General features: G+C 38.2%; 1 protein-coding gene across 7 annotated transcripts in view; it reads right to left on the minus strand.

Annotated features, from left to right (window-relative positions):
* WDR17 (WD repeat domain 17) overlaps positions 1–10,824 on the minus strand; it is a 57,561-nt gene extending 46,737 nt beyond the window's left edge. For 2 of the 7 annotated variants that reach the window (XM_030271314.4, XM_072928360.1), the window contains exon 1: positions 10,495–10,823. The gene's annotated coding sequence lies outside the window, so the exon portion shown is untranslated. The other 5 variants (XM_072928359.1, XM_072928358.1, XM_072928356.1 and 2 more) reach the window with 4 other exon arrangements.
* Between the last annotated feature and the right edge of the window lie 7,815 nt (positions 10,825–18,639).

Raw genomic sequence — 18,639 nt, forward strand, 5'->3', positions numbered from 1 at the left:
CCTCAGAATCATGGGGAATGATTTGTTTTGGTTATGTAGGGAGTGGTTTCAATTGGCACAGTAGGAGGGGCCAAAATTATCACATATACCAAGCATCAGTTTAACTTTTTTTTTTTTAAGAGAAAAAAAATCTGCTACTCCATTGTTCACAGCCAGCAAAGCCTAAAGTGCTCAGCTGCAGCCATCAGTGCTGGCTGAAAAATGTAAAAAGCTTAATTTAACTAATTCATCGGAATGGATCTGCTTCTTTTCCTCAGAAGAGTTTCACATATCTGACAGCATTTATCCCTTCTGCAGGTAGCATCCTTTTCTGGTATGCTTCTAAGTTTCACAGTCGATTTCACAGTGCATTATGCCAGTAAAAATGAAAGGTAAAAAGGAATAAAAGCTGTACTACCACATTTCAGTACTGCAGCAATATATTTCTTCAGCTGTGCTGTTTAGAAGACATTATCATAGAAATCTTCCTAACTGCATGGTTACAGCAACTATCAGATCCTCAACAGAGATTGTACAGACATAAAAAAACCCCAGTTTCTTAAGAAACCTAGGATCCACACAATCCCTGCCTTCCTATACTGACTTAACAAGCTGTTCCTCACAGTTCGTAATATAATAAATGTAAAAACTAAGCAAGGAAGGCTACTGTTTAATCAAGAAATAAACAAAGCAAAGTAGGAAAAGTAGCTGGAACTACTAACTGGTCAACATTTCTTATCATTTCCACAGAGCAATTCTGTGTCATTACCTGTCCTACCCCAAAATATGTACTTTCCATTAAGGGTACTGTATAGGCAGGTGACATTCTCCAGGGGAATAAAGAAAAACAGCAATATTTTTGGTTCACAAACTCTTACTCAGTAATTCTGACAACCAAGGAGAAAAAAAGAAAACAAACTAAAAATACAAACCACATGCACAAAACCATAAATATTTAAATCAAGACATCCAGTAATAGGAAGTAGCATTCCAAGATTATCATTTTTTTTGTAGTTATGCAGTCATCCATGTAAATGTATACAGACATAAGAATATACAGAAGAACTTTCTACAATATTGTTGAAATTTTTCAAATTACTTGCCCTTTGAGATTTCAGCTCAAACATTACCTATACAAAGTGCACAGAATTGCATGGTCTCGTAAATTGTATGAGAAATATAGCACCAATTCAGTCACCTCGAATGACAGTCTGAAGAAATCCCTGACCATAACCATGGTCTATGAGCAAACAAGAAAAACATTACTGATGTACCACTTCTGTGAACAAAAATTTTACAAATTGTTAAAACATATCCACATTATTACTGCTTGTTACATATGAAAATCACAGTTTCAAGTAAATTAATACTTGCCCATTAAGGAAAGTCTTTGCTTTCTGGGTTTATCTGTCTTTTTTATAAGGGCACATAGTATCACTAAGAATATTGATCAATAAATTACAAATAGTTCAACAGTATCAAACTTGTTTCTCTTTCATGCCTGTAGCTGTACTTTCCACCATCTATAAAAAAATTGTTTCTTATGCCTGTGTATTGATTTTGCACCCTCTGGTGTTTAGTAGTTAGGGATCCACAGAGGCAGCTCCTGTGAGAAGCTGCTGGAAGCTTCCACCCTGCCTGGCAGAGCCAATCCCTGATGGCTCTAAAGATGGACATGCTGCTGGCCAAGGCTTGGCCAACGAAAGGGGCTGGTAACACGTCTGTGATAACATATTTAAGAAGGAAATCAAAACAGAGTGCCCAATTTTTTCTAGTCAGACAAGAGGAGGAGATGAGAACATGTGAGGGAAACAACAGAGACACCAAGGTCAGTGGAGAAGGAGAGGAGGAGCTGCTCCAGGCGCCGCAGCCGAGATTCCTCTGCAGGCTGTGGCGAGACCACGGTGAAGCAGCTGTGCCCCTGCAGCCCCTGGGGATCCACGGGGGATGCAGAGATCACCCACAGCCCGTGGGGAGTGCTCACACTGGAGTGGGTGGATGCCTGGAGGAGGCTGTGGTCCAGTGGGAGATTTGGTGGAGAGAGGGTTCCTGTCTCCAGGCTGGAGCAGCCTGTCCTTGGAGCACTGCACCCTGCGGAAGAGTGACCCACATCACAGCAGCTTTAGGAGGCCTGTGTGCCCATGGGAGGGACTCACGTTGCAGCAATTTTGGGAGAACTGCTGCTCATGAGAGCGGACCCACTCTGGAGAGGTTCATGGAGAACTCTCTCCTGTGGGAGAGGCCCCATTGTGTAGCAGGGGAAGGACTCCTCTCCCTGTGCAGGGGAAGAAAACCTCAGGTGACAAACTGACCAAACCTCCATGCCCTGTCTCCCTGCACTGTTGGTGTGAAGGAGGAAGGGGCTAGGGGAAGAAAGGATGTTTTTTAAGGGCTTATTTTACTTCTCATTATCCTTCTCTGATTTAGTTAGCAATAAATTAACTTTGTACCTTTATGTTGAGCCTGTTTTGCCCTTGGACTTTTTTTTTCCTCTCAATCCTTAACTCATGAACAGTTCATTAATTTTTCTCTCCTCTGCCCAGCTGTGGCAGGGGAGTGTGAGCAAATGGTTTTTGTGGGTGCCTAAAGTTTGGCCGGTGTCAAATTACAACAGCCTATAGCTGCTCTACCATCTATGTGATCTAAGTTTTCTAGTCTCAATATCAACCTGTCAGAACAATGAGTCTCTCAAGACAGACAAACACTGTGACTCACATTTAGTTTCAGCATCATCAGGGAAGCATGGGCTAAAATGGATATGGATACCATATCATCCTTTCAATAAACTGGTAAATATCTTAAACTCAAAAGTATAGAAGGAATTAAAATCTTCTCAGGATAACAGATGGGAACTTAAATTGCTTAAAAATATCTGTTACAATTACCTGTGAATAAATTAAGAAGTTTGGTGTTAAATTATACATGAGAAAATAAAAACAAGAAAGACTGCAAATGTATTATGATGTAATTATATGTTTTTGCCTATTTTATCATTCATCTCCAAGTGCTGAGAAAACTATTATACTACAGTGAGCTGGTTTTGGCTAGGGTAGAGCTAATTTTCTTCCCAGTGGCTGGTTTGGGGATGTGTTTTGGGTTTGTGCTGAACAGAGTTGACAACACAGATTATAATTAATATAGATTACACAGAGACAAGGCATTTTCTGGGATGCATGTGAGGCTGTAACAAAATTCAGGCTGGGACAGCTCACCCCAATTGACCAAAGGAATATTCCAGACCAAACTACACCATGCCAAGTACATAAACCAAGGGGAAGGAGGAGCAGGGGGAGACATTCAGAGTGATGGTGTTTTTCTTCCCAAGTAACCACAGATGGGGCCCTGCTCTCCTGGAGATGGCAGAGCACCTATGTGCCCATGCGAAGCAGTGAAAGAATTCTTTGTTTCACTTTGCTTGTGTAATTGGTTTTTGATTTTCCTATTAAACTGTCTTTATCTCAACCTACCAGTTCTCTGGCTTTTACCCTGCAGATACTCTCCCCAGTCCTGCTGGTGGGGGAGTGAGAGAGCAGCTGAGTGAGTGAGTGGAGCTTGGCTGTTGGTTGGGGTTAAACCATGACATACAGGTATAACAAAATGTGGATTTATAGGATAAATAAAATGAGGTGTACTAAATATTATAATAAAAATATGAAAAACCTTAAAGTGTTTGATCCCTTAAATAGTTGTAATTAATAATATTATTAAATGTTTTATAAGTAACTTAGTGTGCACTTAACCTAAAGTCCAGTTGGTACCTCTAGTTAAGTGGTCTTTGATCTCAATTTAAGGACAGCAAAATGTACTATAATAGATCAGACCAAAAGCAACATCTTCAATGCATATACATATACAGTCTTATATATAATATAATGCCCAATACATTTGTTTACAATATTTTAGAAGGAATAAAAGAAGACAAAACATCCTATTAATTTGATGCAGAAACAATTGTTTAATTCTTGAGCTGACACAAGAAAATGGCATGAAACTGTGTCAAGACATGTTCAGGTCAGACATTATGAAAAGGTTATTCACTGAGAGGATGGTCAGACACTGGGACAGATTCCTCCTGAAGCTTTCATGACACAAAACCGTTCAGATTTCACTGAGCATCTGGACAATGCTCTTAGTTGTGTGGTTTAGTGAGGAGCGGGATGTTGGACTCAATGATCCTTACAGAGCCCTTCAAACTTGAGATAGACTATGATTCTATGATCGAACTTGAGCTGCAGACATTTCACAAACCTCCCTTTGGAACTAAGTACTATAATTTTAGCTCACTCCATATTGAATAGGCCTAAATACACAAAACCTAAAATAGTCAGAAGGAAAAAGTGGAAGGGATGTTGAAAATAATAATGCTTTAGCATATGAACATCACAATGTGTTGTTAAAGTTCAGCACTACAATGCTCAAGAATTACAAGAAACAAAATACAACCAACCACCCTATCGCTCAAAAGAAAATCATTAAAAAAACAAAAAAAATTTTTAAAAAAACCACAAAAAACCAGTGGTTATCTTCTCTTTATATTTAATATGAAAGTTCATCTTCTGAACATTCCAGTGCTGATATCTGTTTATTATGAAAGCAAGCTACTTACTGCCTTGCCTTTTACAAAAGACACGACCTTAAGAATCTGGAAGAATATGCTGGAGAGTATAATGTCGTCAATCTCTACACATTAAAACAACTGTACCTTAATACAACATGCATGCAAAATTTACATAGAAAACATAGGATAAAAGATGACATTTGAAAATAATGTCCTATATTGCATCAAAATAAGCAAAATGATGCTACTCTCCCACGTTATCTGGCAATATCAGAAGTCAGCAATGCACTTTAGCTATGAATAAAGATTTTCAGAAACTGAAGAGAGGTAAGAAACCTCTATTCTGATCTTTCACTATTACTGCCAAATTTGCTATTAATTAATAATTTGAAGTTGATATACTGTACCAACCATGTACAACCAACCATGAACTTTTTTCTCAAACACATCTTTAACCACTGTTTCTGTTTCTGCTTAACTATTACATACAGAAATATTTAGACATTTGTTTAACTTCTATAAAAAGTCATGTTTGATATATTCTTGCCATAAATCAGTAGCATTATATATGTTTCAAAATTAAGAATTATTTTCAATTAATTCAATTTTTATCTCAGAATTTTTTATTTTTGCTGTACTCAATTCTGTGAGAAAACTTCCTGCCAATCCATATAGATATAATTTCATAATATGTCCCATCATAACTTTAAAAATATCTGTCTTAACTACTGAATTACAGAAGATTAACATGCTGTGACTTTGCATTGAAAACAGAAAACTCATTACAAGAATGTCTTCATAACAAAAATGCACAACAAATAACCCAAGAACAAAATACTTTAAAATTTAATTTAATTACGAAAGTATATAAATTAATTACTTCATAATTTATACGCCATTATGCAAATTCATTACACTAACATCTACAGTAAAGAAGTCAGTTAAATCCTCAGGTTTTATTTCTTAACTAGCACTTTAAGAATCTTTACACTGAGAACACAAAGCATGTAATGATGCCAAGTATTCTAAAATAAATCCTAAAATACAATGTTTAGAGTAAAGCTGTGCAAGAACCAATCATATGATAATGACACAGCAAACCTATACCTCAGCAAATTATGTCATACAAGGTCAGACAACAATTAGATTTCCCTAGACTTCCCCAACTCCAAGCAAGCTACTACTGGCACAAACATAGCATGGCTCTAAATAGTTGTCCTTTTTTGATTTTTTCCCTTACTTGCTGTTTCCCAACAAGCTGTATGGATTTATCAGGACAGGATGACATACAGAACAACCAGGCCACCTCACAGTGATTAGAGTAAGCTGCTAGTAACAGATGTTCAACACTGTCATCACCACCAGATTTACACTGGGCTGAGACTTTCACACAACCTTCTCACAAGCTACTTTTAAGACTGAGCTTTATCAATTCACAAGAGGAGATTAAGCTTTAGCTACCAACAATAGCAGTGGATTGGAGCTGATCATGTATCTTCTCAAGGATGTTCTATAATGGATTTTAAAAATAAATTCCATGAGGCTTTATAGGTTTCTTTTCAAGAAAATAAATTAACATCTCTTAAGAAAAAAAATATAAGTTTATATATATTTATAGTACCACTTTTACTATGGATTAGCAGATGTCGTTCTAATTCTCTGAAGAATATATAAAAAATGACAAAGTTAAATATCTCCAGTTGTGTCCTTGGCCAAAAAAGACAAAAAGAACACACAGTATATTTACAGAGAAAAATTACAATCTTATTCATAAAACTATGTCTATATTGAAATACTTGTCTCAGTTTCGTAACCACTACTTGTATAAAATTTGAATGTAGTCAATGTTAAAGTGCCCCAGTTATGATTTAACCTGGCAGATAGCTAACTCCACATGGCCACTTGATTTTTTGGTCTGTCAGCAAACAGGTCATATGCCAAGAAATATATTGCATGTATTTTTTAGCATCATGATCACAAGATTTTATCTATGTCTAGATAAATCATTTCATTGTAACATATTCTTCAGAGACATATCAGATTTTAATAAATTTCGATTATAATAGTGCAAATTCCCATCTGGAATTATAATGCACATATCATAAATATTTTAATGACATCAACTTTTTATACTTTAGTTGGCTGATTTGGATGTTAAGATAAATATAAATTAAATAATAATTACTATAAAGTAAATTTCTAAGGCAGATATAATAATATAAACATTCCCTCATGTACCAAAAAATTCTCTATGAAGAAAAGAATGTCAGCATCTGTAGCCCAAAAAAGACCACAAAGAAAATAAACTGAAAGTAGGAAAATAATTTAATGAAATAAAACAAATTCTTTCTAGCTGCGAAACATGAAGTAATATTTAAAATCAACTGTATTCGTTAATGGATTTGCTGAGATAAGAAAGGTTGAACAGTCAAAGTAGGGATGACATCCAGATGTATATCAACTTAGTAATTTTCCAAATTTGAACTAGTTAAAGTTGAATGTAGGCAATAAAAACTTTATTTTATTTAAAAAAAGAATTAAAAGTTTATCTCAAATACAATGTACTGAAACATAAGATTTTCTGCCCTTGGAATTTTTTTCAGAGCAGTCAGTTTAACTCGTTTGTTCAGACACTTCAGAGCCACTTGTGCCCAAATATCCATAAAGGCAAAAGAAACCTCAAAAAGCAAACATCACAACAAACCCCAAAATAAGAAACTCTTTAACTGCAAAGACTTCCCTTGATTCTCTGGGAAACCAGAATGGGATACAACTACATACCCTGATGACAGCCAGAAGTTAGGTATAAAAGATGTGCTTAGGTTAGCCACAAATGATCAGTGTTGAGAAGAGCTCTTCTCAACACTAACCTCACACTTGACAGTGGAAATCTCAATCTGTCTTTCCTGAAATCTAAACCAATGTATGATCTCCTGGATCTGACATAACCTCTTTCACGCAATCATTATCAGTCCTCCATCACAGGTATTTTCAGAAAATAGGTAACAACTTGAAAAGAAAGTTAGGAGAAGGAAAATACTAGCATTATTCTCTTAGACCTTGATTAACCTATAATGAAACAAGGAGGCACTTATCAGAGATATAGAAATGTTATTTGAATCAAGATATCATAAGTACTAAGCAGTTGGGTTCAAATTGGTCACGGTGGCTAGAAGGTAGGTAAAGGTTCCTGAACCTGAAGCAAGTTTACAGTCAGCAAAAGCATTAAGAAAAAAAAACTTCATTAAGTAGGGGAAAAGCAGTACTAGCCTCTATCAATAGATGTATAATATACAGTACAAGGAAGAAAAAAAAGATTACATCAATCCTTTTCCACTGCAACAACTGCTTCTGAGAGCTTCTACCATCAATAAATAGAAAATTAGACAACAACAACAAAAAAAGATTCACCAATTATGAAGATCTTAAAAACCACTATTTATCAACTTGTTTGTTAACAAACAGTTTTCCACATACAAGTAGACTAAGAGAAAAAAATGTATGGAGACTTAGCAGAGACAACAGTGCAGTCAAGGTCATCAGCATAAATTAAAATACCAACAAAGAAAGAGGCAATACCAACTAGAAGAGGCAAGTTCCCACACATGACACTGCCTCAAGAACTAATAAATGATCTTGTCAACAAATAAAAAAAGTCAGCAAAGTTCTACAGGCCATTACTGATAACCAAATAAATCCCACACATACCAGAAAAAACAAATTCTCCAACCAGTATTAGAACAGGATAAAGAAAAAACGGCCCCAATGGATACAACCAAGGTGTGCTTATACGATGAAATAGGGGAAAAGATTACCATAAAAGCTTCTATCTTTCTCCAGTGCCCATAGTACAGCTCAGCTGCTACCATAAATAATGGCTAGCCTGACTGATAGGATGTCACCAAATTGCCTGTGCCCTACAGGGGAATTTACAGTTCTTGTTGCCACTTTCTGTAATTCAAATGTTATATTGATACTTACTTCTCCTCTTGTGCTGCCTATATTTTGCTTTATAAAACAAATAATGTCAGTCACACAACATCACCACCAAGTCTTGGTGATGTACTCTTACTGGTCACATCAACTTTAATTCACAGACTTCAAGAAGAGGAAATACTGCTTTCCCTAAGTTATAATCTCCTATTACCACTCTTAGAAATAAAATACTGAAGTAAATGGACCATTAGGACTCACCAAGGACCTTCTTACATTGTTCTTGCTATGTGGGAATTTTCCTCATAGTAGATGATTAAATGACAAGTTTATCATGTGTTATGGGTCCTTTAAATAGACAGGCTACTCAAAGAGTCCAAGATTTGGTATAATAGAACATAGAGAATGTTGAAACTGAGAAGGACTGTAGAGATCTTATCAGGGAGAATAATTAATAAGTGAAATTAAAAAAAATCAGTAAGTAAAACAATAGCCCCATGATATTTTAAAATTTTTGCATTATCTATATTCTTCCATGAATACTCCATATTACCTTTGCAAGTTCTTTATACCACCATGTCTCCATATAGGTTACAACAATTTTTCGAAGATGACTACAGTCTTAGCTGAAGCTTTTGAACAGTTTTGAAATGCAAAATATAAATAATGATATCACAAAGTCATCTAGACTGATTTGTGCAAGGCACTTGCTCTCTAACAGAAATCTTAAAATGTATCAATAACTTATACAGTTGTGCCTGTAATTAGGAAAGAAACATCACAACAGAACTGTATTTTCCCTACTTTAGGACTACAAAAAATTAGGAAGTGCAAGGATTAGAACCTTGAACTTATTTTAAAACAGTGGGAAATAAGCCCTACCAGAAATTACTGTACTAAAGTTTGAAGAACTTTTTACTGTTACGTGTTTCTTACCAGAATTCTTCCCCTGTTACACTCTTATGAATAGCAAGTAGCTGCATAATATCATGGCAAAATTTTTAAACAAGGTACAAAACCAGAAGGCTCAATACTCCTATAAAAACCCTCTAAACTTAGTTAGAAAGAGATACAATGAACTTCCCAGCCCATTAAATTTTTGAAAGACTAAGTGCATGGCAAACGGAAAGAGACTCTTGAACCAACAGGGTTTAGTACTCAAAGAGGACATTGCCAAGCATTTATTTTCTATATCGTTCCATTGTTAAGCTCATTATTAAGAACAGTATGGTCTTTATCGAGTCTAAAACCCAGGATTAGGTTTGTCACTGCAGCATTACAAATAATTAAAGATCTCTCACAGACTTTGATTTCATATCAGCCATCTTCAAGCCTTCCAAAACAGTTTCTCAAATTGTTGCATGACAATGTCTATGTACAGCAACATCTCTTAAGATATTAGAAGAATTTACTGTACAAGAAAAAAAACCCTTAAACTTATTTCTTCATTTGCAGAGTCTGCTCTCTTAAATTAACTTTCATAAGCTTTGCTTACTTTCCTTGTAGTTTGCTATTGTACTTGAATGAATTTTTTTTCTAACTCTCGAAGCTTGATTTTGTTTCTCCCTCCCACCCTCGTCTCAGCTGGGAAAAGCATTTATAGTATAAACAAGCCCAAAGCTCTCCCTCCCTGCGGAGGGCAAGCGTTTGCTTTCTTCTTTTAGAGATTGCTGCCTCCGCCTTTACTCGATGTTAAGTTCGCGTTTCCGCACAACCACGTTTGTAAAGAGACGCACACAGAGCAGGACAGTCCCCAAAACAGTGCAAAATCCCGACAATACCGTCAGACGGATTCTGGATGCTTCAGACACCGCCCGCAGCCCCGAGAGCTCCCCGGGGCCACTGCGTCCGCGGAGCGCAGGTGGGCGCAGGGCGGCGCGGCCGAGCCCCGTGCAACCTCCCGGCCACGCTGCGCCGCAGCTCCCCTGCACTGCCCTGCCCTGCCCACCCGGCTCGACGGGGCAGCGGGGGCTCCGCGGGGGCAGCCGGCAGCCCTGCCAGCCCCGCCTGCCCGCCTCCCTCACCTGTCCGCCCGCAGCGCCCACAGCCCGGCAGCGCCGGGCACGGCAGCGCCGTCTCCGGGCAACCCGCGCGCCCGCCCCCGCCGCGTTACCGGGCAACGCGCCGGCCGCGCGCGCCCCGAGCGCGTCCCCGGCGCGGCTGCTCGGAGCGGGGCGCGCGGGCAGGGCGGGGTCAGCGGCCTGCGCCCGCTCCGCAGACGCCGTGTGCGGCCCGTCCGTGGGCTGGGACACTGCCGTGGGCTGGGACACTGCCGTGGGCTGGCTGGCCTTGACGGCTCATCCATCTCTTCCGACATAAGTGATGCTGTCACTGTGTGACTGTTCGTGTGGGTTCCGGCTGCGGCGGCGGCTGGGCGGAGGAGGTTTCAGAGCTCGCAGCCGCACTCCCCGTTACTGTGGGGGCACCAGGAGCCAGCGCCGAGCGGGAAGGGCGGATTTGGCGCTCCCCGAGGATCTCCGGGGGGTGCTGATCCGTCCCCAGACGCCCCAGTTATGAAGCCAAGCACTTTAAAGTGACATGAAATTGACTCCGTTTGATAAAGTGACCTGAATATTGACTCTTTTAGCTGTAGCTGCGCCTAGTTCGCAGAGACAGTGGCTCCATGCTGAGGGGCTGAGAGGAACTGCAGACTCACGCACTAACCCCATCAAACAGGAGTCACAAAATGCGTTCCACCAGACCCCAATACACCTGGGGTTATCACCTACATATGTGCGTCTAAGATTCACAGACACTGGGCAACATCCATTTGTTTTTCTCTTCTACTTATTCCCTCCTCCAACGGTTTGTGCAGCCGGATGGTGGCTTGCAGTGTGGAACTTGTTTAGTGAAAAGTATTTTTCCTCAAATTATATTTCAGAAAGAAGAATTTCCTGGTCCAACTTAGTTCATCACCATTGCTGTGTTTATGTCAAAGTGATGCAAACAGTAGGAAGGTACCCAATAGAGTGTGAAGCTACAGTCCCAAAGACAGTTCTTGATTTCTTTCAATAAAGCTGACACAATCCGCTATACCTGACATGTATGCACACATGAATAAGAAAAAAAGTCTTGTTACCCTGCTCTCTGCAAAAAAGCGACATGTTGTTTGAGTAGATTTGTTGTACCATGTAATTCCTGACAGATTCTTCTTTAGCTGAAGGAACTGAAAAGAGATGGATAAAGAATCACTTTATCTATGATTTACTGGGCAGAAAATTTACAATAGACACCATCTGCCAGTGAAACATTAATTTTATTCCTTCCTTAGAAGACTATGCTATGTTGTAGTAGATCCTAAAGGATCTTGAAGATCATAACAACCATACTTGGTCATAGTCCCAAGCACTATCTATTTTCAATATCCAACAACAGTCAGTACAAGAAGTGGCTGCAGACAGAGACTGGAACAAAATGGCCTTAAGTATTATACTTCAAGGAAAGGTTCTGGCAGAGGTAAGTGCAGAAAATATAAGGAAAATAAACTAATTCTTTCACTCTTAATATTGTATCTTTTGGCAATAGTACCTCGGTACCTTTATCCATCATCCTAACTTTTGATCGCCAAAACACCCCACAAGACTGAACACTGTTTTTAAAGTTAGCATTTGCATTTGTTATTTTTAAAACATCCCTCTGGAAATCCATGTGCTCTCGTTTAATAATAGATAGCAAATAATTTCCTGTTCAGTTTTTTTCTGTTCATGCTTTCCTAGCTCTTTTCAGCCAAACCTTCCACCACCTGAAGAGAGCTAGCCAACTTTCACTCTTAGATAAGATCTAACTGATAAATACAAATTACTACACATGTTGCCTTTATCTTTTAAACTAGTTAAACTTCCTTAGTTTGGCCTAGAATTGCCTAGAGCTTATTCCTAGAAAAGTGTAAAGGACTGATTCACAAGATCATAACATAGTAAAAGAGGATGATTTAGATTAGAAGGACCTTCTGAGACAACCTAGTCAAACCTCCTGTTCAAAGCAGGGTGAGCTATGAGGACAGGACAGATTGCTCATGGTTTTATTTTGGCACTTCTCTACTGAACTTACTCCCTTCTGTTGATACCTTTCTTGTGTTGGGGGCCCAAAACTGGAAGCAGTAGGACAGATGTGGCCTAAGAAATGCTTAATAGAGAGAAAGAAGTTAAAGGTGTAAAACACAAAACAGTGTTAATACTTTCTCTTTTACATGCTAAGGATAGAAACCATTTCCTTAAATAGAACTAATCACATCTGAGTGCATAAAGTAATTTTCTCTGGATTCTGAGATTATATTTAGCACTGCAATCTCTGTTATGTTGTGTTTTATTTTAGTTACTCAGAAAAGATATATAATTTTTACTGTTAGGAGTCTTGATTAACATAGGCATACCTAATAACTCTTTTACGCAAGGTGTCTAATTCTACCACACTACTAAGAATAAGTCCTACTTTTTCTAGCTTCTCTGTGACTTACAGCTCAAGAAGTAAAGGTATCAAGGTGAAATGCAGTAGTTTATTGTCATCCATGTCCACCATACACAGTCTTATCTACAGCATTAGTTATAGTTACTAGAGCCTTATGTTATTGCAAAATTTTTTCTAGTTGTTATTCTTACCAGAGCTCTGTATTTTAACCTGAACTCCTGTTATTTACATTTACCTCAATTATGAATATTCAATAAAATCAGTAGGAATATAAATTTAAATAAAAATGCATTTTCAATTTCCATCATATGTAGAATCAACAAATACTTAGAATTCTGGTAACTTTCCTTTTATTCCTATGATATGAGTGACCTCTGGTGGGAATGTGTAAATATTGTTTTAATTTCTCACTAAGGATTTTTTTTCCCACTAGTGATCCTATTAATTTGCTGCCTGGCAGGGAACATATGTTTTTCTACCGCATGTTAACTGAGGTAGAAATTATATCCAGAAAATTATTTCATGGGGGACTCAGGCTGGTGGTTATCTTCTTCCATATTTTTTCTGAGAAGTCCTTAATGAAAGGTGTCAAAATCAGAAAATACTTGAAAGAAGCTTAATTCATTGTCTTCATGCAGTTTTTTTATTAGGTGCATACAGTTTCTCCTGTGACTAAAATCAGTAACATTTCATAAACTCTTTTAAGCAGAGGAATTACCACCTTGGCAGTGTTGTTGATGTTTGCTGGTAGTTACAGCCATGGGATTGCCTAGACTTCATTTCAGGAAAAGAAATGCAATGAGTCCAGCATTTGCAAATGAGATCAGGCCAAATCAGAAAGTCCCTCTTTTCCTTAGTGACTTGCACAATGTAAACTTTGAACAGACACTGCAGGAGGTGAGGAAGAAGAAGAAGGTGACAGACCCTTCCTGGCTGATGATTAGTGGTAGTTTTCAAAAAGCAGAAACCAGGGATAATCAGCACTCTGAATAGGCTGGCAGACAAGCTCTGGTTACCAAATCTAGCACTTGGGTGAGATTTGCTTTGAAGTGTTGGTCCAGTACATCATTACTGTTTTTTCTCACAGGAGTCCTACAAGATCTTCCACAGTCTCATACTGTGGGAGTGCTCAGTAGCTCAGTTTCCTAGAAACTAGGAGTTTAGGATAAAAGTAGTTGTTTGCTTTAATCTATGATATGTATTGATCGAATCGTTACTGACTAAAATGGGAATTTTAAACACCTAAATTTAAACCATCTCCAGAATTTTAGCAGCAGCAGATGTTTAGGCTAGGTAACACCTCTGACCTGGAGTGATACCATAAGACCCTTGCATATTGCAGAGCTACTGGCCCAGATAACATGGAACCTGAGAAGGCTCAGGTGTGTGCTGTGCTGTGCCACACATCCCACCGGGCCCTCAAGCCTGTGGCTGGAGAACACTATCAGCCAGTCCATTTTGACAGAGAAAACTGCAAGCCTGCTCCCATTGGCACCTGATGGCTTTGCCATTAGTGCCACAAGTGCATTAGGAAGTTTTCCTGTGGATATCTTTCCTGTTCGGGAGTAGAAATGATGGATATAGTTATGTATGTGTAAAAAATCCTCTAGTAGCTCAAGTGACCAACATGGGGTAGCCTTTTCTATAGACAGGGTCTGCATGTTGTGTTGTACACTGACCAGGGGCCTGTTCAATGATGCACAGCTTGGAGCTCTAAGCATCTAAAGGAAGGTAAGATTACCTGCACTATTCTCTATTTCTTTACACTTTTAACTATTATAAAGAGCATTTTGAGTTATACTTTGCAGCGTTCAAGTGTCTTTCTAAATTGGAGCATACTGGACAAGTATCTTGTAATGCAAAACACCTCTTTTTCTGATTTTTTTCTCCAGAAATACTGATGGGATTTCTAGTCTACAGAGAAGAGAAAAAAAAAGTAACCTAGAGGAAAATATTTTAGAATCTTAAAAGTGTTGAGGCTTCTCTGGTTCCCTTCTTCAGGTTTCTTCAGGTTTTGTACTGTTCCAATTGGCTTGGTAGAATTCCTTTGACATAGACAATGCAAGGATCTGGCAAATGTAATTATATGTAACTCCTTTTATTATAGATTAGAATAGATAAATTTATGCACTGGAATTCAGGTTCCCTGAGAACTTTATGCTCTTGGACATCTGTATTAGGACAAGGTCTTGGCAGCAATACATACAAGCCTTTTTGTTAAAGGCAGTAGCTACTAATGTAATGACATGTGCTCAGGCCCTACAGCAGTAACTTATGTCTATGTATGGGTCTCTACAACCAAGAGCTATGATTAAACCATTGAGATTCTACTCGAAATCATTATTTCCTTGTTACAATGTCTTCTGTAGTGGCCCACTATAATATTTTCAAAAAATAACAGAATCATCAGGGTTGGAAGAGAACTTCAAGATCATTGAGTCCAGTCATCAATTTTGCATCATTAAATATCAAATGCATAAACCTAAAATTATAAACCCAAGAATTAACTTTCTTTAGCTCTGCTAGATAATATAGGATGTACTCAATAGACCCTTTGATGTAGAAGTACAGTGTGTTCTCCCTCTCGATTGCTTCCTTCTTCTCCTGCATATCCTTCTTCAGAGATAAGGAAGAAAGGGAGAGAGAAGGATGGGTATAAATTGTTTAATCATTCAACCCAACTAACAGCACCTCTTATTTCACAGGTAGAAATCATATTTTGTCTCAAATACTTCATGCACTTCTAATTAAACTTTCCCATCTCACATTTAGCCTGTGAACATGAATCCTGTGAACTAGGTTGCTTTCTTTTTCTTCTGAATATTTTGACACTATTTTGAACTAATAGATTACATATGAGAAGCTACTGTTTTATAGCAACTAGGAAATAATTTTTTTTTTAATTTTAGATAACTGCAAAAGCTGAGGTAATATCAGGTCTTTAATGATGGACAACTTTTTTTACTCAGTAAGCGTTCTGGTAGAATGGAAGAAGTAGTACAACTGCTTCAATAGCAACTATAGTTCAAAAGCAACAATAGATGCCAGCTGTATCATAATTTTGTGTTGTTTTAAATCTGTTGTTATTCATGCTGCAAGCTCTTAACACTTCCAATTAACTTTGATATTGTGGCACCCAGATCTGCCAGCAGAGGAACCACATCTATCATCAGACACAGAGACTGAAATCACCCCTTTGGCTAGGAAAGTCTATCACTCTCAAACAGCAGGGGCTAGATCCAGATGAGGTGGGATTAGGTGATTTCAAGTACATTGCTGTGTCCAGTGCAGGCAGGTGTGTGGGCCATGGAGCTCCCGAGGGCATGCCACGGAACAGGGATGTGTGGTAGAACTGTGTGCTGTGGTCAGGGGCCATGCAATGATGCTGTGGGATGACACTACAAAGCACATGGTATGCATGGGCCAGACATCACTTCAGGAGGTGGAGATTGGAAATTGGTTGAAGTCAGGGTTTTCTGGTTTTGCTGAAACTTCAGTTTTGTCGTAGTCCTGTTCATTGTCAGTACATTAAATTGTAGAACTACAATCTGATCTCTTCCCTCATGGGTTTATCAAATAATTTATTTAGAGTTCTTACCATATCCTCCCCCCTACTGTTCTGCCTCCTTCTTACTTCCTTCAGTCCCTCATCTTCACCTTTTATCTTTGAGAAACCTTTCAATGACCAGGTGCATAGTTAATTTTCTTCTTAGCACTCTTCTTACTGTGCTTTTCAGAGTGTTTAAATCTACCTCAATGTAGCCTCTCCTTAGCAGGAGTTCTCTGCTTTTCTTTTATCTTCTTCTACCATTATCTCTTGATTATAAGTAAAATCTGACAGCTTAAATAAGGGATGGTAATATAGTCAATACATAGTAAAATTATGTCAGGCTATGACAGTTCTGCTGAAGAATTAAAAAGTTAGAGTTCACACACTTATTTTTCTATAGAAAGGCATTATGAACATTAATCCTTCATATGCAAAAAATGGAAGATTAAAGAACAACTCTACTTATTTAGGTTTTCTTTCAATCTTTTTTTCTTGTCCTTCCCTCCTGCTTGCTCCCTGATGCTATTCAAATTCTTCAGTTCTCATTGAATAAAGTAGGATATTATGTTTCTTGTCAAGTGCTTTCATGCAGGTATAATTTCTTAATGCTTTCTTATTCATCTCTGGAGGCTAAATCAGTCATTTGCAAGAAAGCAACACAGTGGATGTAACTGGAACAGGACCAAGTTCCAGAACTGAGATCTTGTTGCTTTCAAATTTGGAGCATCATGGCATCTACATAAAATAAGGATAACACTATAACTGCTTTTATAGAAGCAATGCATTTTTTTTTAGAGAACTTTATAGTAATAAGATCCAAGAGTAATGAATCTCATCTTTCATGATATCAAACAAAAGCTTTGTCCCTGATTTCAATGGGGGCAAGGTCGTGCTTGGACATACTTGAAACAGTCGTTTTAGCATACTTTCAACATGATAGACTATACTGAAACATCAAACATAGTGCTAGGAAAGTACAGCAGAGCAACTATAGTAGATAAATGTATTGTATGATTCATAAAATATAATGCAACACTGAAAAAGGGACAAACACTTTTTTTAGTCTGCCACACTTGTTAAATAATGGAAAATATATGCTTGACTTGCCTAAATGAACTAAACATAAGAGTAATGTACCTTTCAACAAAATAGCTAATTTTTTCCTTTCATAATACTGAACATTTCATAATCCAGTGTCAGTGGATACATCAGTACATTCAATAGATGCAAAATCTAGTACTTATTCTGTACCAGATAATTTACAAACTTATGATTGTAATAAGTTATAATGTCCCCTTTGCTGCATAACTGAAGCTTAAAAGCAGGTAGAGCATTCTAATTTTCCCTTTTATCTTGAAGTAGTTAAGGATATTTTTCAATTCCCTGCAGTTTTTACTCTTCCCCCTACCCACCCCCTTTTTTCACTTTTTTCTTTATGTTCTTATTCTGTGCTATTCTTACCTGTAGATCTTGGAAAAAAAATAAGTATTTTCCTCTCTGACTGCAAACCCTGCAACTTTCAGAGTACTTGTCTCTTGTAACCATCTCAATGCTTTTGCCTTGTTGCTGAGACACCCCATCTCCTGACCCTGCAAGCTCTGCTTGTAGAACTTGACCGTTTCATTCAACACTGCTGAGAAATACAGCAAATAGCATTTGTGGATGGAGATGTGCTTTTTCAGGAGTATTTGACTAGGGGATCTGGAAGAATAGTTATCCTCTTTGTAGAAGAATCAACCCACCACAGAGAGTGGTGGGCTGGTTTTCAGGGTTTTGCTTGTTCGTTTTCTGCGCTTTTTTTCTTGTTGTTTGGCTATGTTTGGTTTTGGCCTTGGGTTGTTTTTCTAATGGGGGGGAGGGGTGGTCTATCAATTGTTCATGTTACCTGCATGGCAGGATGTTGTGCTTTTTTCTGAGAAATGGTGCTTGCATAAAACATGGGGGACTGGTAGTATTGCTACCTGCCTCACCAGCTCTGCACCTCATTCAGGCTTGTTTATTTATTGCACAACAGAAAGGTAATTCCTATTTGGTTTGCAGCGTATCCCAGTGACACCACCGATTTGGCTCTGCTGAATAACCTGAGCTGATGGCTGTCCAACGCGAGGTGTCTCTTTAAGGCTTTCTTTACAATCTGGTCACGTTCTGATGCCAAACATTTTCAGACCAGCTATTTAAAAGATGTATCAAAAAAAAAAAAAAAATCCAAAAA

This window comes from Taeniopygia guttata, chromosome 4 (genome assembly GCF_048771995.1).
Source record: "Taeniopygia guttata chromosome 4, bTaeGut7.mat, whole genome shotgun sequence".
Taxonomy (NCBI): domain Eukaryota; kingdom Metazoa; phylum Chordata; class Aves; order Passeriformes; family Estrildidae; genus Taeniopygia; species Taeniopygia guttata.